Source organism: Euphorbia lathyris, chromosome 5 (genome assembly GCF_963576675.1).
Source record: "Euphorbia lathyris chromosome 5, ddEupLath1.1, whole genome shotgun sequence".
Taxonomy (NCBI): Eukaryota; Viridiplantae; Streptophyta; class Magnoliopsida; order Malpighiales; family Euphorbiaceae; genus Euphorbia; species Euphorbia lathyris.
Genome location: NC_088914.1, coordinates 17,499,984 through 17,522,156, shown reverse-complemented (window position 1 = coordinate 17,522,156; position 22,173 = coordinate 17,499,984). Strand labels below are relative to the sequence as shown.

Here is a 22,173-nt window from a genome sequence, read left to right as displayed (position 1 = left end):
TCTGAATCACTCGAAATTGAAACCATAGCATCCTTATACATAGTTCTAAGTCCTAACCGAAGAGTTTTTGAGTTTCAGAAGTGTTTGGAGGGAAATGTCTTAGACAGAATTTAGCGGCGAATCGATCGGGTGTATTTTGTTCAATTAGTGACCAAGGTAAGTAACTATCAACTATATTTTGAGTTTTATGTATATAGATAAATATATATCAAAGATTTTTCAGAAATTGATATTTTAGGGTTATGCAGGAATTTTGTAAAATTAGGGTTTTTCACTATTTTGCTTTTTATTGTGAAATTATGGTTCAAATGAAGCTATTGATTATGCTTCTATGTGAGTTTCAGATTTTACTTGATTATGTTGATTTAAGGCTTAATTTGGTTGATTTACATATATACATATATGTTTTTGGTTTCAATATATATCTATATTGAACAAAATGAATTTGATGATTTACTACGAATTGTTTTTGGATTGAGAAATCGGTTGCGGTTATTATTGTTATTATTTTGGATTGAAATCCAAATATGATTTTTATGATACAAAAGGGCTAATTGAAGCCAGATGATTTATGGTTATGAAATAGTTTGGAATTTGATTGTGAAAGGAAATTTGAGCACGCTATGATTTTACGATTTTATATCCATCGAGAGTTATCCGGATCGGTGGTTTTATATTTGAAGACCATGTTCAGTGAGGGACATGGCCTGTGTACACAGTTTGAAGACCTATTGGGTATGGCAGCGAAGTGTTGGGTAAGACCATATGGGATAGGCAATGTTAAGAGACGTCTCGACTATATATGTGGTTATGGAATGATACTTAAGGGGAGAAACTCGAGGATGGATACAATGTTTTAAGTTCATTTGGATTATGTTTTCGGTTATGATTGATTTTGATATAAGTTTTACGTTTGATTGAATACGATTTGGTTTGATAAAACTCTTATTTGATTACAAGTTGGTTTGATAAAACATTTATTTGATTATGAATTGGTTTGATAAAATTATATCAACTTAAGTTTTGAGTATATTTTATAAGGTTTGGATTAAATCTCTTTATAAAGGTATATATGTAGCTATGTTAAATAAAGTTGGTTTTTATAGCTGATAGTTTCTTACTGAGATTTTTGTCTCACGTTTTTAAATGTTTTAATGTTTTTAGGTGAGAAAGTACAGGATATAGAGAAGGTTACCGGCCGAGGTTTGAAAGTTGGATGCTTATTGTTAGAATTATGGTTAGAACTTTGGTATTGCAATTGTAATATAATGATATATGGATAAATTGGAGACTCCTAAGTATTGATTATTATCTTTCTATTTCATGCCCGATGCCGATTGAGGTCATTTAGGGTCGGGTGTGACATAGACCATGAGTCTTAAGTGTATCTACCTTTCTTTCCTTCAAGAACATTTACGACTTTGGTTTCACCATTTTTATCTGTGATTAACATTTCTTGATTCCATAGCTCACAGATAGCTTTTTTAAATTGCTCCCGTCTAATTGGGTTATGTGAATTATTAATGAATATATTGTTCTTTTGTTTTTGCTCTTGTTTTAGTGCTTCTGTAAGTGTTTTTAAATTGTGTGCCTATCTTTTAGGAGGAGTATACACGCATAATGGCTGAAATAGACAATGAGCATAACCGTGCAGAGAATTTGCATGCCTTTTTACATGCTGTTATAGGTGGAAATAATAGAAATAGAATTTATGGTTTGGGTGCTGCTGGACCTAGATATTTTAGTTCAAGTTCTTCATCTACTCCAGGGACACCGGGAGCATCTTCATCAGCAGCATCATCGGATCCACACTCACATATGCAGTCTCAGCTCGATCAATTGCAATCAACTGTTGATGAACTTATGGCTTTTCAGCAACGACATGGACAAGAGGAGCACTGTAATCATGTAGATGGTCTAAATCTCGGTATGTCTTCCTCACAAATTGATGATGTCTAACTAAGGTTTGAAGAGTTTGAAGTTCAAATGAGAGATCAAATTGGAGCTTTACAAGATGTGATTGGTAGAATGCAACAACAAATTAACAGGTTGCAACCTCCTACTAATGAAAATTAGGTGGATGGATTTTTAGTATTGCTTACAAACTCATTAAGTGGATATGGATGAGATGATGCAATATTTAGCATTACTAGGAATTTTTTGGATTGATATAATTTTTTGATGGGAGATAGTTTATTGGGTTGATATAATATTCTGGTGGGAAATAGTTTTATAGATCACTAAATCATTTTGTATATCCCTAGTAATTTGTAGTTTATTGGGTTGATATAATATTTTGGTGGGAAATAGTTTATAGGTCATTAGATCATTTTGTATATCCTTAGTATTTTGTATCAAGTAATCACTTGACTTTAATTTTTATAATATAACCATTATTTCCTATATATTTGTTTGATATATATATATATATAGATTTATTTATTGAATAAAAAATATTTGATATTTATACATAATTAATAATAATATCTAAAATGATATCAATTTTAAAAAATCAATAACGACGCATTTTTCCGACATATTTTCGTTGGTAAGCGTATTATTTTATTTTTCAGAAAATAGTGTGCCGAGACAAATTGGCTCGGTAGTTTCATCGGAATTTCCTACATGGATATACATCGGTAATTTTGGTCGGAATGTCCTACAATTATTGCGTCGGTGATGATGTTGGTAAGACAAATCACCAACTAAAATTGTATCGGTAATGACTACACACAACACCGACACTGTATTGTCGGTAATATCACCGACCCAGCCAAAATAATTGTCAGAACGGGTTACCTATGAGGTTAACGCCGACACACTGTTTTTCGTCGGTCTTCCATCGTGATGAGATCACCAACACAATTTGGCTCATCACCGACAGAATTTTCCGTCGGTGATAGCATTTTTTCTTGTAGTGTTAATATTTCAACCAAAATTGTATTTATTTTATTAAAAGAAAAATTTAAACAAACTAATTTGATAGTTTTTTTATATAAATTTACGTACAATACGCTTACATTAAAAAAAACCACCCCACCCGGATATGGTTCGAACTCATGATAGTTATTTAATTAACTTTTTAAATTTTAAAATGTTATATTACAAACTCAATTCACTAGAATGAGACTCTATAATATTTTTATTTTATTTTATTAAACGAAAAATTTGAATGAGCTAATTTGATAGTTATTTAATTAACTTTTTAAATTTTAGAATGTTATATTACAAACTCAATTCACTAGAATGAGACTTTATAATTTCTTTTATTTTAAAATATTTGTAATAACTCAGTCTAGAGCGGGCAGCATTATAGTAAGAAATCTAAATAGGAAGTAAGAATGAACCGAATCACATGTCGAAAATTGAGAAAGATCGAATGACTAAAATTTAGACTTAAACTGTTATCTAATTGCTGACTTATTCAATAATGTCATTTGGCTTCTAACCTATTCTTCCGTCATATTTGATCCTTAAACTATCGCAATTTGTAAAATTTCACCCAATTTAGATGGAGACTTGACAAAACCGTTATCCTCTGATATATGGTGATATTTTGATGCATGAACTTGTCACGTCTCACTTTAAAGTTTTTTTGGCATATAGATTTTGTTATGTGAAATAATTAATTAGATTTAAAAAAACAAATCCTTAAATTAAAATTTATTAAGTCTAAATATAAAAAATCACTATGTATCAATGAGATAACAGTTCTGTTAAGTCTCCATCAAAATTAGATGAAATTTCATCAAATTAAGATATATCGGAAACCAAATGTAACTAATAATAAATCAGGAGTGAAATGATAAAATTTTGGATAAATTAAATAACAATTTTAATCCTAAAATTTATTAATAAAATGAAGTTATCTAAAATTTATTAATAAAATGAAGTTACTATACATATAAATAAATGTATTTTAGAAGGCTTAATACATCATTTGCCTTTGAATTTGTTCAAAAAACTTGATTGGTCCTTTAAATTTTTAAAGTGTCCTTATAAGCCCTCTCAACTTGTATAAAATGTAATCAATTCATCACTCGATTGTAAAAAAAGTAAGTTAAATACGGAAGATGTATTCCACGCATCTTAGAAAGTTATTATATAATTCAAAAATAGATTAAAGATGAAGTTATTATTTGCTCAGCTATAAAACTTGTCAACTCTAATATTAAAACCGTATACTCCGATCTTAATCGTTTTACTTTTTTTAAGATGCGTGCAATACATCTTCCGCATTTAACTTACTTTTTTTTGTAACCGAGTGATTAATGGATTACATTTTATGCAAATTTAAAGGACTAACTGAACATTTTATGCAAGTTAATGGGACTATCGGAATACTTTGAAAAATTAAAGGACCAATCAAATTTTCTGAACAAGTTAAAGAAACAAATGATATATTAAGCTAATATGTACATAATATTGTTAAAATATTTGTCACAAACATAATAATAATAATTTATACGTCAATAGAGTGAAGCTCACAATTCAACTCCACAATAAGTTTGTAGGAAGATGATCATTGAATATTATTTGTGGTGTAAAGTAAATAAATAAATCAAAATACAGCTCAGAGGCTGACGTGGAGCTCACGTCTCTTTCCTTTTCTTTATTTTTGTCGAATAATATTTGAATTTAGTTCTAATATTTTAAATTTAATTTTAATGTTTTTAAGAAAAATCAGTTTTTACGTTATTAAAATTTTAAAAAAGTTAGTTTAATATATTATATTGAGATTTTTAAATATTAATTATTTCTAAAAATATTTAATATGCTATTAATAATTAATCTGTCATGTATAAGTTAATAAATTTTTATCAAACTATTTAATATATTTACTGTGTTACTAATATAATATTAACAACTAACTAATAAAAAATGAAACTGCTTTAATTTATCGATAAACTCGTTCGAAAACTCTGATATGATAATTAAAAACATAATTAAATAAGTTTTTTCAAATTTAAATCATTTAATATGTTACGAATAAATTAAACACGTAGTTATAAAGTAAACAAATATAAATATTTAATAGAAATTGAGAGTTTTAAAATTGATAGTTTAGCTGGGGCTATCCAAGGGACGGCTGTTCATCTGTTAGGATGGGGAAGCCCAGGTGAGGGAGTGGTGAAGTTGAATACTGATGGGTCGTGCAATAAGAACGGGAGAATTGCTGCAGACGGTGTTTTGAGAGATGCAGGTACTGCTTGGTTGTCAGGTTTTGCACATAATCTGGGTTTGGGTTCTTCGTTTATTGCTGAGCTCTATGGTATCTTTTCAAGGCTTAGGATGGCAGAGGGTCTGGGGATTAGAAAGCTGCTCGTGAAGTCAGACAATCTTGAAACTGTTAATATGATTGCCGATAGAAGAGCTCTGTGTTTCGGGAGCCAGAATTTAATTAAAGCAATTAGAAGGATTTGTTCCTCTTTCGATACTATCTTTTTTTTCCATATTTACAGAAAACAGAATCGGGTGACGGATCGGCTTGCTGCGGAAGGCCATGAGATGGGCATGGGCGTGTCTATTTTCTCTTCCCCCTGAGTTCCTGCTGTCTTTGCTTTTTAAAGATAATGTGAGAATTAGCTTTCTTAGGCTAATCTCGGGCTAAGGCGTTTTGGTGTTTTTTTCTTTCTTTCCCCCTACCAAAAAAAATAAAAATAAAAATTTAATTGAAAATCAGACAAATGGAAATCATGGCTCACTCAATTCCAACCATTATGACAACAAGGAGCCAGCTAATTATCGATGATTACATGGCATATTTGTGTTTTTAACATTCATAAAATCCATATTTGATTATGCAAACAAACCCATAGAATCTTCTAAAAAGCAGTTGAGATAAGATTTCATTTGACTTAATACTTCGTATCTTTTCTATTTAACTAAATAATCCCACTGACTCCCAAATTTTAAAAAATATTTTATTAGTTTATGAATTTAGTTTTTCTCTAAAGCAGATTATGAATTTAGTTAAAATAATATGATTAAGAGATAACTTAAGGGACTCTTCCAAAAAAAATAAAAATAAAAATAAAAACTAAACATACTTTTTTTTCCCTAATTAAGTGAGGTACATGAACTTAAATTTACACAATAGAATTGAAGCAACATTACACCATTTATTTGTTAGAGTAAAGAAAAAGAGCTCAGATGAATGTCCGAAAAACGGCCGAAAAACGTATGTTATTGATAGAGAGTAGAGGCTTTATATAGCCATATAAAAACAGAAAATGAGAAAAGAAAGCTCTAACAGATCCTAATCTAATTTGTGGTAACTGATAGATTACGTAAATATTAAATATTAGTTAGAATTAAGGAGCTAATTTACCACAGTATATACTAATTTACCATAATATATACTAAATATATGTTAATCCTAAAATACAAGGTTACGTAAATATTCTAACTAATATTTAGTTAATCTATCAGTAACAAAAAGAAAAAAAAAAGACCAGCCAAAGAAGTGAAAAAACCCTAAACAATTAGACTTCTATGCTAACTAACAAATTTTTATTCTAAACACGTTTACCAATTCCTTCCTTAAACGTGTTGTTTACGAAAACAATTAGTTAATTTGTAGGATTGTACAAATTCCAAGTTCTTCACGAAATTCCTAAAAATCTTCTACCTTTAAAGGGTTTCTCATCAGGTCTCAAATTGATTTCATGTTCCACAATGAACCAGTTTAACTATTCCTTCTTTGGTGATATCTCTAAGGAAGTAGAATCTCACATCTATGTGTTTAGACAGACCATGTAATATATCACTTTTGGAAGCTTGATGGCAGGACTATTATCATACATTATTATAGTCCCTCCATCTTGTGAATGACACAGCTCTTTCAACGCTCTTCTTATCCAGATAGTTTGGTATGCGCAAGCTGATGCTTCCACGTACTCAGCCTCGATTGTTAAAAGTGTAGCGATAGGCTTCTTTTCTAATGACCAGGCAACTGCACTTTTGTTTATCATAAATACATGTCCGGAAGTGCTTCTTCGATCTTCTATATAACTTGTATAATCGTTATCTGTGAAAGCCAACAAATTACCATCTCCACCATTTTTGTATAGGATTCCATAATTCATGGTTCCTTTAAGATACCTCAATGCTCTTTTTGATGCTTGGAGATGCAACTCTGTTGGAGTAGACATAAAAACGACTAATGAAACTGACAATGAACATAAGATCGAGTCGAGTTGCTGTGAGATACATCATGCTTCCAACAACCTGTTTAAAATAAGTTGCACCAACTTTGATTCCCTTCTTATCCTTGTTTAATTTGCATTCTAGAACTATGGGATTACAAAGTACATTGCACTCCTTCATCCGAAATCGGTTTAAAACTTCACCTGCATATATTCTTTGATATATGAAAATGCCATCTGATCTTTGTAGAACTTTTAACCCTAAAAAAACCCTCATCTTCCCAAGTCAGTCATATCAAACTCCCTTTTCATAAATCATTTGAACTCACACATCATATCTTTATCATCACTAGTAAATAGTAACTCATCAATGTAAACACTCAGGATCAGAGTTGTACCCTTTTACCTTTTTTTGATGAATAAAGTCTATTCATTATAGCTTTTTTTGAAATCCCTCCTTAAGAAAGTAAAATTCAATTCGACTAAACCAGCCTCTTGGAGCTTGTTTTAGTCCGCAAAGTGCTTTTTGTAGCTTATACACCTTATGTTCGCTTCCCTTCTTCTCATATCCTAACAGTTGCTCCACATAAACCTCTTCACTTAACTTTCCATGTAAAAAGGAAGATTTGACATCGAATTGATAAAGTTCCCAACCTTTATTTGTAGCAAGTGCTATGATCAATCTCACAATATCCATTCTAGCTACAGGTGCAAAAATCTCTACATAATCCACTCCATGTTGTTGTGAGTAGCCTTAATTTGTATTTGTCAACCTCTCCAAGCTCATTCAATTTTGTCTTATAGATCCATTTTACTCCAATTTTCTTTGCTCCAGCTGGTAAATCTGTTAACTCCCAAGTTTGATTCTTCTTAATGGACTTAATTTCTTCATCCATAGAGAAGTGTTATTTAGAGCTTTTTGCTGCTTCCTGAAAAATCGACGGAACTGAAGTTATGTTGAATGCCATATTTATTTCTTCTTCTTCTTCTGATAGGCCTTCACTAGAAACATAAGTTGTCATCCATTAAAGAGGCTGCTTATTTCTTCCCTTCATATCCCTTATACCTTCTCTATTGGTGTTTATTGGAAAGGCATGTCCAACTCTTATTTCTTCTTCCCATTCAGTTTCGCTTGTTTCAGCTTTTTCTGTTGCAATTTCTTCACATTCTTCTACATCCTCACTATCATTCCATTTTATATCCATCAATAGCTCCTCATCATAGCTTGTATCCCAAATGTCATTGTTTATCTTCTTAAAAAACAACATTATGGCTAACGACAATTTTCTTGGCAATGGGATCAAACAACATGTACCCTTTAGACTCGGTACTCAAACCAAGAAGCACACAAGTAGTACTTTTGTAGTCGAGTTTTGTTCTTTTTCCATCTAGTGTATGAACATGCCCCACGCACCTGAAAACTTTGAAATGCTTCACTGAAGGATTTTCACCGGTCCATGCCTCTTCTGGAGTTATGTCTTTGACAACTACTGTAGGTGATCCATTCAAGACATATACTTCCCATCTCACGGCTTCAGGCCAGAAAGTTTTTGGCATTCCTTTTTCTGAAAGCATTGATCTTACAAGATTCACCACATTCCATTTTTTGCGTTCGGGTACACCATTATGTTGTGGAGTGTAAGTCGTGGTCAGTTGCCTTTTGATCCCATTCTGCTCGCAAAACTCATTGAATTCTAAAGAATTAAATTCTCCACCTCTATCTGTACGCAAACACTTAATGTAAACTGGTTTCCTTTTCCACAAAGGCTTTAAAGCATTTAAAAAAATAGAATGCTTGTGATTTTTCTGACAAGAAATATATCCATGCTTTGCTAAAATAATCATCTATGAAGCATAGTATGTGCCTCTTATTACTATTGGAGGCTGGAGTAATGGGACCACCTATGTCTGCATGAACCAATTGTAACTTCTCGGTTGCTCTCCATTTGCTTGTCTTTGGTATATGATCTCGATGTTGCTTTCTTTTTATACAAGAACTACATACTACTGCCAAATTTGTAAATTCAGGAAGATCTCGCACCATTTCTTTTAACTGTAAGATCTTCAAACCTTTGTGGCTGAGATGAGCATACCTATGATGCCATACTTGAGTAATATCTTATGCATTAGTATTGAAGCATAATGCACTCTGAGCATGAGTCTTGGCAAACAATACAAACATTATGTTTGCTGTCATGTTGGTTTGAATAATCAAACCTCTGTGATGATGATATATTCGACAAATCCCCGATTCAATTAGAATAGTCAAACCTTGTTCTTGCAGTTGGGCTAAACTCAAGAGATTGTTCTTAAGTTCGAGTATATAAAATACTTCAGTGATCACATGAACTACTCCATTCACCACCAATTTTACATCCCTTTTTCCAATCACGTTCATTTGAATGTTGTTCCCAAGCTTTACCATATGTCTGAAAGAATCATCCATCTTGCTGAAAATGAATTTATTTCCACACATGTGATTCGAGCATCCCGAGTCTAAGAACCACACTTGTCCTCCAGTTGTACTGTATATTTCAACATACGACATCAATAAAAGCTCTTATTTCTCATCAAATCCAGCATAATTTGCCTCTTTATCCCAAGAAGGACACTCATACTGAAAATGGCCAAGATTATGACGTTTGTAACACTCAACTGTGGCTCGATTGAAGTTATATTGTCTTCCCCTTCCTCTACCTCGTCCTTTGAAGTTGCTTCTGCCTCTGCCTCGTGTGGCTAGTTTCGCATCTGAACTTACTTTCAATGCATTTTCTTCACCATTTTTCTTTCGAAACTTCTATTCACGCACAATTAAGGAGCTTTGCAACTCATCAATTGTGAGGAAATCAAAATCCTCTTACTCTTCAGTAGAAAAAACAATGCAGTTAAATTGTTTTGTCAAAGAGCGTAGAATTTTTTTCAACTACTTTAACATTTGACATGTTTTCTCCATAGTTTCACATATTATTAGCAACTATCATAACTCTCGAAAACTAATAAGAAATTGACTCCAACCTTCATTTCCATAACTTCAAAATCTCGATGAAGTACCTAAAGTTGTGCACGTTGAACTCTTGCATTTCCTTAAAACTTTTCCTTCATGGACTCCCACATTTGTTTGGATGTGTTCTTCTGAAGCATGGTCTTCAAGATTGTTTTCTCAATGGACGAAAAGAGATAATTCTTAACTTTTAGATCTTTCAATTTGAGATCTTCTAATGTCTTTCTCTATGCAGTTGTCTCTTCTCCATCTGCAGGCTCAAAACACCCAATTTCAATGAGATTCTGATACTCCTTTGATCGTAAGAAGTTTTCCATCAACATACTCGAGTGATCATAATCTCCATCAAACTTGGGAATTTTGGCCTGAACAAAACCTCCACTAAACTTCCACTTGCTTCTGCTTCCATCTCTCAACCTCACTTAGTACTTCACTCACAAGTGTTCCACTCTTACACTCATGCTAGGATAATGCGGTTCCTAACCTCTCATTTGAATTTCTAGTAAGACCCCCTATTTGTGACTCTAATGCCAATTGTTAGGTTAAAGAAAAAGAGCTCAAATGAATGACTGAAAAACGAATGTTATTGATAAAGGCTAGAGGCTTTATATAGCCATACAAAAACAGAAAAATGAGAGAGAAAAACTCTAACAGATTCTGAGGCAATTTTGTTGTAACAACCAAACAAACCCGTCAAACAAGTAAAATAGCCCTAAACAATTAGACTTCTATTCTAACTGACAGACTTTTATTCTAAACATGTCTAACATTATTGTTGGTTCCCATAATATTACAAAACCAACATTCTATGGGAAATTGCATACGAAAAAACAACAAAGTGTTTGAAAATACAACAACATAGTAGTAGTAGTACATAGGCTAGTTGAATTCAATTGGCTAGAAGTAGGAGCAGTGGCTCAATTATTATGTATTTTAATATTTTATAGGAGGCACCCGATTCTCCAACTAATTTTGATGACTTTCAACACATGTCAATTTTTACGTTGAAGGTTCTCAAAATGAGTCGGACAACAAAGTGACTCCTATAAAATCCCCATTTATTGAAGGAAATGTCAATGAATTGCAGAATACTAATTTCAGAGCTTAGAGCTTAGTAGCAAGCAGAGCATTCTGTAGAGGTTTTGATGTGATCACATTGTCCTTGAGTTCCATATCACTTGCACTTGGAGGAACATCCACTGCCGGGGAGCAGTCAAAGAATCCATGTGGCTACATCACAATCACAAACCATAAATTAAAGATCGCCCACTTTAACTATCAGATTTTCGCCTATCACCCGGATTAAATGCAACTACAGTCACTCAACACATTGTTTTACTATGATTACTAAATATAAATTTTCATAAAATCATGGAATATTGATTTTTTTTTTGTCTCACTGAAGTCGTTGTCATAAATTTCGAGCCAAATCTATGCCGAAGAGATAATGGGGCGTTACTTTGACTATAGACTCAAGCTATGATGCACGGACACTTCGAAATCATCACGTATCGCGTGTCCGATACGTTTCCGACACTGATACGGTCGGACACTCCAGGGACACCGTGTCGGGGCCGTGTCTGTAATTTCAGAAAGTTGGACACGCGTATCAGTGAAGGATACGCGTGTCCCAGGAAAAAAACCCTAATTCTTCAAAACCGAAAAATCCTTTCCGATTCCGATTACATCCTTTCCTATTCCGTTCATCTCCTTCAATAACCGATTACATCCTTTCCTATTCCGTTCATCTCATTCAAAACCGAAAAATCCTTTCCGATTCCGTTCATCTCCTTCAATAACCGATTGATTCTTATTCCATTGGAGAGTCAGAAACTCCAAAGGACAGGGACATGGGGAATTAATATGCCATTAATACAAAAACTCTCAAACTTCTCCATCCATCTATATAAATAGGGCTGCTAACATTCTAAACTCTTACGTTCCTGTTCCTACTCAAATTTCTAATTGTTTTGATTGGAGATTGGATATATTTTTAATATTTATAAATTTGCCCCAATATTTTTAATATTTACACGTATCCCCCAAGTATCCGTGTCCTGTGTTTTATAGAAATGACGTTTCCCGTGTCCGTGTCCGTGTCCGTGCAACATAGGACTCAAGCCATGTCAAATCACACCACGTTAATTTTGAGGCACAAACTTGATTGAAAATCCATAGAGTGATTATTGGCTTGAAGAGTAACATACCATTAGCATAAATCCAATTCGTTCTACCGGCATCACAGGCCAGTCTTCCAGGCGGGGAATGTGCGTCACTCCAAATACATACCTATAATAATTTCACATGATTATCATTTTTGTTACATTTATATCGTATATAATTGTAATGTATGTAATTGCATATAGATATTAGTGTAGGGACCTATTAGCATATTAGTTCAGGGACCTATTAGCATCTATACCACTTTGTATATAAATACCTATTGTTCCAATAATACACTATTGAGTTTTCTCAAACTACATGGTATCAGAGCCTGCCCTAGTGTGCAGCGTTTTTCTTTTTGTGTTTGCCCTAGTGTGCAAACTGATTTAGGGTTCCACCTTCTTCCGATTAGGGTTGTTCCGGCCATCACCTAGCCTCACCGCCCAGCCCAGCCGTCTACCCATCCTCCGATCGGCAGTTTCGCGGCGGCCCGACAACATTCCGATCGGCGAGTGCACCGCACGCGCCATCTGACTCCGGCGACTCTCCTCCACGCGCCGGCGTGTCCGGCCACCTCCGGCCACCGATCCGACTCCGACCAACATCGTTGGCTTCGTCTCCCTCCGATCGGCCTCCCTGTCCAGTCGATTTTGTGTTCCGGCGACTTTTGTTTTCGCACCCGTGAAGGTTGGTCCCTGTTTGTGTTTCCTTTTTGCTGAAACTTGTTGGGTTGTGTTTCTTCTTTGCTAAAATGGCTCAAGACAAAGATAAGAAAGTTGAATCTAGTAAAAATGTGGTTAGTAGCATTATGACAGTCTCTCCTAAGATTACTGATCATAAATTGACGGGTTCCAACTATTTAGACTAGTCTAGAACAATTAAGATTTATCTGCGTAGCATCAGAAAGACCCGTCATTTAATTGATGATCCTAAAGCAGATGATGAGGATTGGATGGCAGATGATGCCTGTTTGTTTTTGGGTATCAAGAACTCGATTGATGCGTCTATTATTGGTTTGGTTAGTCAATGTGAGTATGTCAAGCAACTTATGGACTATCTGCAAAATATGTATGCTGGGAAGGATAATTTGTCTCGCTTATACGATACGTATAAGTCCTTCTATACTACTGATCGTCAGGGTCAATCTGCTCAGGATTACTATATGCAGTTGAGGGCAATTTTTCAGCAGTTGAATGAATTGCTGCCTTTGAGTACTGATATAAGAGTGTTGCAAGCTCAACGGGAACAAATGTTTGTTCTTCGCTATCTGTGTGGACTTGGTTCTGAGTTTGAGGGTGTCACTTCTCAGATTCTCTCTAGTGCCACCATTCCTGATGCTGAGGAAGCTCTTAGCCATGTTTTGCGAAGTGGGCTGGTTCTGTCACCCACTCCTGTGGTTCCTGCTTCCAGTGTTCTAGTCAGTCACAAGCCTTTATCTGACCGCTCTTATAAAGGTCCGACTAAGGGTGGTACTCGGGATACCAGATATCCAACTGAAGGGAACAGAGTCTTTCGGGACACCAAATATCCAACTAAAGGGAACAGAGTCTTTGAGTGTTATTACTGTCATGAGCAGGGTCATACCACGCGTACTTGTCCCAAACTTAAGGCAAAGGGGCAACACAGGCACCGGTCTGCTCATGTTGTTACTAGTGATGCTACATCCTCTGGCCCGATCTACACCCTTACTGCAGATGAATATGCTAAGTATCAAGACTCATTAGCTCCTCAACATTCTACTTCACCTATCACTGCTATTGCTGATTCAGGTAATTCTAATAAATGCCTCATCTCTTCGTCTTCAAAATGGGTCATTGATTCTGGTGCAACAGACCATGTGACAAGTAATTCTGAATTGTTCACCTCTCATAATAAAAATTTTCCTTCACATGTTGTTATAGCTGATGGTACACATTCCCCTGTTATTGGTTCTGGCACTATTAACCCAACTTCTTCTCTTTCCATCTCTTCTGTTCTTAATGTGCCTGGATCTACATTCAATCTAATTTCTGTGAGTCAGCTTACTCGTTCACTTAATTGTTCTATCTCATTTTTCCCTGATCACTGCTTATTTCAGGATCTCATGACGAAGCAGATTATTGGTAGTGGACGGGAATCTGGCGGTCTCTACGTCTTGGATACAACTGTTAGAAGACCGGTTGCCCTCTCTAGTGTATCCACACCTTTTGATGAACATTGTCGGTTGGGACATCCTTCTCTACCACTGTTGAAGAAATTATGTCCTCAGTTTCAGGATTTGTCTAGTTTAGATTGTGAGTCGTGTCAGTTTGCTAAACATCACCGTTTGTTTTCCCCTCCCCGAGTCAATAAAAGGTCAAGTTTTCCATTTGAATTAGTTCATTCTGATGTTTGGGGTCCTTGTTCCGTTGTGTCGAAACCTGGTTTCAGATATTTTGTTACTTTTGTGGATGATTATTCTCGAACTACTTGATTATATTTAATGAAATTCGTTCTGAATTATTTACGCATTTTACTACCTTTTGTGCTGAAATTAAAACACAGTTTAATGTTTCTGTTCATACACTCCGAAGTGACAATGCTAAAGAATACTTTTCTGGACAATTTCAGTCTTTCATGATCCAGAATGGTATCCTTCATCAATCTTCTTGTGTTGATACACCATCCCAAAATGGTGTTGCTGAACGCAAGAATCGTCACCTTCTTGAAACTACTAGAGCTCTTTTGTTTCAAACACGTGTTCCTAAACATTTTTGGGCTGATGCTGTCTCTACAGCATGTTTTCTGATCAATCGTATGCCTTCTTCCGTGTTACAAGGTGAGACTCCGTATGGTACTCTCTTTCCTCGTAAACCTGTGTTTCCTGTGTCACCTCGTATTTTTGGGTGTACTTGCTTTGTTCGGGATGTTCGTCCACAAGTCACTAAGCTTGACCCCAAAGCCATTAAATGTGTCTTCCTTGGATACTCTCGTCTTCAAAAAGGGTATCGGTGTTTTTCTCCTTCTCTTGATAAATATCTTGTGTCTTCTGATGTCACGTTTATGGAACATCTTCCGTTCTTTTCCATGGCGTCTGATATCTCCACAGGTGATACTGATGTTGATGATGGGCTGGTCTATCAAGTTCACCAGGTCTCGGATGGCTGTCCCCCTAAGCCACCTATTACTCAGGTATATTCACGACGTGAGAGACCTCCTGCTTCTGATCCAGTACCAATTTCTGCTCCGCCTTCAGATCCTGCTCCTGAGTCAAGCCAAACCACTGATGAACTCCCCATTGCCCTTCGTAAAGGTATATGTATCACATAACACGATTACGGCATGAAAACTCATTTTCACACCGGGATTAATATTCTATTAAAAGAAATATGGAGGAAGAAGGAAAAAGTGTGAACTTGCCATAGAACAACATTTGTTTCTTCAATTGGTCGATTTTGCTTAACCCATGTAGTCAGTCCCTCTCCGTTACGTGGACTTTGATTGGGAAATTCTCCACCAGGATACATTTCATCACGTTCATAAGGTGTTACCCAAAGATTATGTTTCAAGAAAGCAGCTCTCCTTAGGAATTTTGCCTCTGAACCAGCCAATGGTAAGCAATTTGAACCGGGTACTAGCTTGAACCCAGTTAGCTGCCCAGTCCGGTTCACAATTCTCGTGTTTCTGATCTGAATAGTGAAATTGGAAACAAAGATTGAGAAAAAAAAGTGATCTTTTTCTACCAAAAAAAACAGAAATTCAGAGAGGTAATAACACCATAAACAAGCTATTAAGCCAACCTGAGACAACATCAACAAGAACACACCAAGGAATAAGGTACAAATTTTTAGCTATCATTTTTTTTTAGAGAAAATTCAATTTTACCCCCTTGAAGTACACATAAATTTACCCCAATGTTTCCAACCGGATCAATTTTTTAGCCTATGTAACGGAAAATTTGAACGGGCTGGTTTGACTGTTCTTTGACTGCCTTTACAAATATCAATTATGTCTAAAATGTTTACTGTGTTACTGTTACTAACACAGTTACAAACAATCTGCCAAAACCCCAACAACTAAGTCTGGCACATACCTATCAAAAAAAAAGTCTGGCACATACAAGTTAATCACAAAAAAAAAAACAACCAACATATATAAAATGTTTATTATGTTACTAACCGGTACAATCAACCTGCCACCAGATTTGTTTGGAAGGTCCAATGATGCGACAACCTGCCCGTTCGAATTTTCTGTTAGGTAGAGATAAAATTGATCTTGCTTAAGAGAAAAAAAATTTCCATTTTGTACGTCAGCGGTAAAACTACACTTCTCCAAAAAACGATAGGGTCAAATTTGGACCTTATCCACGTAAAACAATAGTTAATTTATGCAGTCTGACCTAAGGAGTTGTATCAATCCATTCCCATCCAACATCAAAATGATAGCTCATTCCCACAACCTAAATTATGCACAAAAATCTTGAGAATAGACAAACAACAATAATAAGATGTGCAACAATGGTAAAAGTAACACACAATCCAATGGCGAGCACTTAATGGATTACAATCGCGCATTGCCTGCAGTTCTGATTTCAACAGTTCCTCCTCGGCGTAGAATGCATTATTATGGACATTATCCTTTCCAGGTTCACCAACTTTAACATTCACCTCAACAACCTATAAGAAAGGAAAGTATATTTCTTACAAAAGAAGAATAGAAATTTATAGTTTAAAACTCATAGAAATAAGAAAATAATATGTTGATATGAAAGGATTAGTTTCCGGGAAACTAACCTGATTGAATGTTTCGCCAGGTTTACAGTCGACTGCCATATCCATACGTGCCACAAAAAAATGTTGATGAGCAGGTGCATACAATCCAGGAGCAATTGTTGTGCCATATTTTCTTACTTCTCCAGGTTGCAATGCTCCTACGCTTAGAATTCCAGTCAGTTTAATCTCTGCTTCAATTTTTCCATCCTAAAAAATTAAGGAAAAAAAGTTACTAGAGAGTAAGGTTATTAAATAATTTTTAACACGACAATACAAGCCTAGTGATAGGTCATTACTAGAGAGTAAGGTTATTAAATAATTTCTAACACACAACACAAGCCCCATTCCGAGGACACGTGGTCTGTGGCCTAGTGATAGGTCGTTACTACCGAGTAAGGTTATTAATAAATAATTTCTAACACGACAACATAAGCCTTATTCTGATAGATACTGATAGCCTCATTTTGGCAGCAAGAAAGGCTAAGCATAAATTTAAGAGATATCACTTAGTCAAGAAACAAGTACTGGATAGTTTTACCCATTTCATATTCCCAACCAGAAAATTTAAAGGAAGTGAACTCTGATGAAGACTTGCCTGATAAAAATGCCAGAAAAATCCATAATCATAATTCTCCACAGTGCATAGAGAAGATACTGATAGCCTTCTAGAACGTCGGACTTCTGCTAATCCCGTTCTCCAATCCTGATGCTTCCATAAGATTCCATGATCCTCTTCATGTAAACAAACACAATTCTCAATTGTTTCAACACCTCCGGAGAAATTTGTAAAGTGTGCATCAAAGTACTTGACGAAGCCCAAACAATCACAATTCTGTAGCACAACGATTATGTCAATGCTTAATTTTTGAAGTAAATTAGACAAGAAGCTAGAACTGGTACTATATGAAAGAGATAGAAGATAAAGGCTCCTACCTTCTTCAGAGAGTGTGCATTTCTCCCCAATCCATCTTCCCCTGCATCAAATGCATTTTTCCTATAATGTGGATCATTTGGATCTCCATATGGTACCACCATCTCAACAAAACTTAACCTGTGGGCCACAGGTCTCTGACCTCGATTACCATCAACATATGCAACAGAATAGATAACTAAACCCTCCCTGGGGGTGAAACCGATACGAAAATTCCACTGTCAAACAAATCAAATCAACAATGAATATGACGTAAGCAAAGACACTAGTTAGCAATGCAGTTCCACAAATAAGCAAGAACCTTTTGCCACTGAATAAAGTGTCCATTAACACGAAAGCTTGGACCTTCAGGTTGAATGATTTAGAGAGGCCTCACATCACTTCTGTCGACACCTCCTCGAGTTTCACCAGCAGTATAATTTCTTAAGGGGTCAACTGGTGGTAGAGGAACAAATTTACGATCTTCAAATTCAATCACAACCATATTTTGCATATCAACAAGTACATGTATTCCTTCAGCTGGACGGGCATATCCATTTTCAATAGGACAGTCACTCTCAGTTCTGCAGAAGATTAGTGGTTTAGCAAGCCTGCGGCTAGGAGCATCAGCTTCACTGTGATATCCTACACACCTAAGAAAAAATGAAAATGTTATAAAGAGTAGGAATGAATACATGAGGAACCCATATTTTGCACAAGCAAATCCGAGTAAACCAACCAGGGGTCAACCATCACAAGATCCATGTCCTCGATACCCCGCTTTTTCATTGCCTCACGAAACGGAGGGAATTCTTTCACTAAAGCTTCACACTGAGCACATTCCACAGCATCCTGCAATTTTAAAGACAAATAAGAAGTTTGGGTATTCTTTTTCTTTATATTTATTATAATCTGGCAGTAAAATTGACCAATAAAACAACTTGATGGAATTTTAGCAGTCTATGGACCAAGAGTTTGTAACATACCATGGGCGGCTGAACATTCGGGACAACATTGGATGAAATGACTTTGCCCCTGTGGTGGCCACCTCGCGTTGCAGCATGAACTTCTGATAGTTGAACAATCCATATGCTAGTCTCATTTGACTTTTTGCTATAAACAACAAGTCTTGCTTTCCTTGGAGGAAGTTTTGTGGGAATTACAGGCCCACCTTTACTTCTGGGAAGTAATGAAGGCTGAAAGGGAGGGAAGAAATATGCATCTGCCAATGCGACAACATGCTTCTCTGGCTCTAGTAAAACCACTTCAACAAATCGCATGCAATCTCTCACCTAAAAATAGGGTACCCATTTTGTTTCTTCCTTCCACAAATGTCTTAAGAATAGAAAACTATAAGGTATCCTTAAACTACAATACAACCCATTCGATCCTCGTAGTCAAATAATTTCTGGTACATTGGGAAATCGAAAAAATGGGCTACCAAGAGTGAGACCCATCACTCATGCACTCTGAAGCAATTACGAATATGTAAATAAGTCAAACAGCTTGCAAGTTGCTTTTACTTGGCTTATAAAATATTCAAATTTGACTATATTTTTAATTAAGTCAAGCTTGAGCTCAAATAGCTCTCAATGAACAATTCAAGTGCAGTTCAAGTATGATAATTTGAAATCAAAGGCTTACCTAGCTAATAAAAAAAACTTTTATGAAAATATTAGATATTTTATATAATCACAATATTTGAAATTTGAGCAGACAAAGTAAAACTCAATTAAGCTCCAGTTGATTTGGCAACCTCAAGCTTTCTAATCAACTTAAACTTGAGAAACAGACTATGACTGATTTAATCCTTCTCTCAACAAGTAATTAGCCTGATATGACTTGAATTGAAAGCTATTATTGCCATAAAAACTTCCTATAGAACAAAAACAGAGGTGGTGGCAGTTCTTTCTTTTCAGTTGATCTAGAAAAATACTAAATAATCTCAAGTTCTTTGAATTTTTTTTTTTTTTTTTGATATTTTCTTAATAAGGAGAGAGTTAGTGTGAATTAGAGAAGCCTTAGGGTGGAAAGTGCAAGTTACCAAACTATAATCTAAATCCACAATTCAAATTAAACAGTTAACCTCAGGAGTTGCTCCAGCTGCCCTAACTGTTGCCACTGCCACATAAATCTCAGCAGCAGTGAAAGGTTCCAAAGGGTGGCTGGTTTGTGCCCTTGCCATCATTGGGATTCCTAACCAAGAAAAGAAACAAACTCAATCCGTAGTTTTAAATCTGACTAATGTTATTGTTCATCAAATATAATAAATTAAATAATCCGGAAAGGAATTGATTGGGCTATATTAGTAAAGCGTGTTTTTAATATCTATATGTTTCTCTACATACGATGTCTTGGTTCGGGAATGAACCAGGCCGAAACTGGTGGACTTATAACGATCCGATTCAAGGGTGGTGTCGGTGTGGAAGGCCTGAACAAGGACCCATCTGAAAGATGACGATGGATAGAAATGAACTCAATCCACATCAGATATACATGTAGACGCAGAGTCATGAGGCCCAAGGAATGGGACTTGAGCCAAAACTAACAATATATATACTTGAACCAGGCTCAATGGTGGCCAAAGAAAGTAAGCAGGTCAATTATCAATGAGGCATGTTCTTTTAGACAAATATAAGTAATAATAAAATGGCATGAAAATGAATTTCTAATGGCTCCAATATCTAGCGTAGGAATAAAGTGTTGGATAACTATATTGAATGAGAAAGCTGAACCTGCTACTCTAAACCTAAATTCAGAGCAAATCAAGAAACCATAGTGTTTAAAAAGAATTATATTCAGCAATGGAAATTTGATTCGGTTACCTTTAGAAGGAGGATCAGTGAGTGACTCAACAGGGCGAATCAAAGACGCCATAGCAGCTCTCTTGCGAACCGCCACTGCTTCGGAACCAGCGCTCCAATCCTGCAAAACCTCAGTTGCAGCGGCGGCCTTTCTAGCATTGGCAGAGAAAGAGGTGCAACAAGAAGGCGTCGCTTTTTCCTGAGTAGTGGCCATTGTAAAGGGTTAGCAACTTCACCGTAACCGCCGCAGTGATTGTCACTGTAATACTTCACTGACATACAGCAAAATTCTATCATCTATTTCTAGTTCAACTGATCTTTTCAACTTTTTTTCTCTTGAATCACCTAACCTAAACTGTAGAATGCAGAGTGGAGGACAGATATGGGGGACCTCTTTGGCAGAAATTGCACAGTTAATGGCAAAAGAAGAAGAGGGTTTGGGACCAGTGGCGGAGGCCGCCTAGACCCTGGGGCCGGCGCCACCCCTGAGTAGGGTGGTGCCGGGGTTGCCTCCGCCCCCCTAAAACTCTCTACTGGGTTAAGAACAACAGAGTAGGAAGAAGAAGAGGAGCAGAGGTCCATAAGTGTTGGTTTGCAAGATGATAACTGCTTCATTTGTTGATACTTTTTTTTTTTTGGTTTCTTTTCTTTTCTTTTTGGCCTAATGCCACCCAGAGTCCTTAACTTATTCAAATTGGTCATTTTACCCCCTCAACTCATCGAATATCCTATTTACCTCATTAACCTCATAAAAGTGGTATTTCTCACCCCCTCAACTTATCCATTTATCCCCAAACTCATAGAATATCCTATTTACCCCCCCTTAACTCAACAAAAGTGGTATTTCTTACCCCTTACAATCCGTTATCGAGGCCTAAATTACCATTTTTAAACGTTAAACCTATATTGGTGCTATTTTGTACGCGGAACCTAAATTGATACTTTCTCAAAAACCATAGACCTATTTTGGTAGCTTATCCCTGCATATAATGTCTTTAACTTATTTATATTAATGTTCTTGTTATTTGTATCTTTTATTCATTCATTTTTTTTCAACTTTTTTAACCAGTTAAATTTTGATTATTTAATTATTGTAATACAATATTATTGTAATAAACACATGGAGGATCAATATAATTATCAAATTAAGACAAAATAAAAAAATGTTGATATTAGAAAAATATATTTTCAAACTCATTTGAATAAGTCCTATTAATTTTGCACTATAAAAAGATAAGAAATACCACTTTTTGGAGTTAAGGGGGTAAATAGGACATTCGATGAGTTGGAGATGGATAAAATGACAAATTTGGACAAGTTAATGGGGTGAGAAATACCATTTTTATGGAGTTAATGATGTGAGAAATACCATTTTTATAGAGTTAATGGGGTAAATAGAATATTCGATGAGTTGAAA

At 35.5% G+C, this 22,173-nt stretch overlaps 1 pseudogene; it reads right to left on the bottom strand.

Moving 5' to 3' along the window:
* Nucleotides 1–14,779: 14,779 nt before the first annotated feature.
* LOC136229296 (diamine oxidase [copper-containing] 1, peroxisomal-like) lies at nucleotides 14,780–21,360 on the bottom strand (annotated as a pseudogene).
* Between the last annotated feature and the right edge of the window lie 813 nt (nucleotides 21,361–22,173).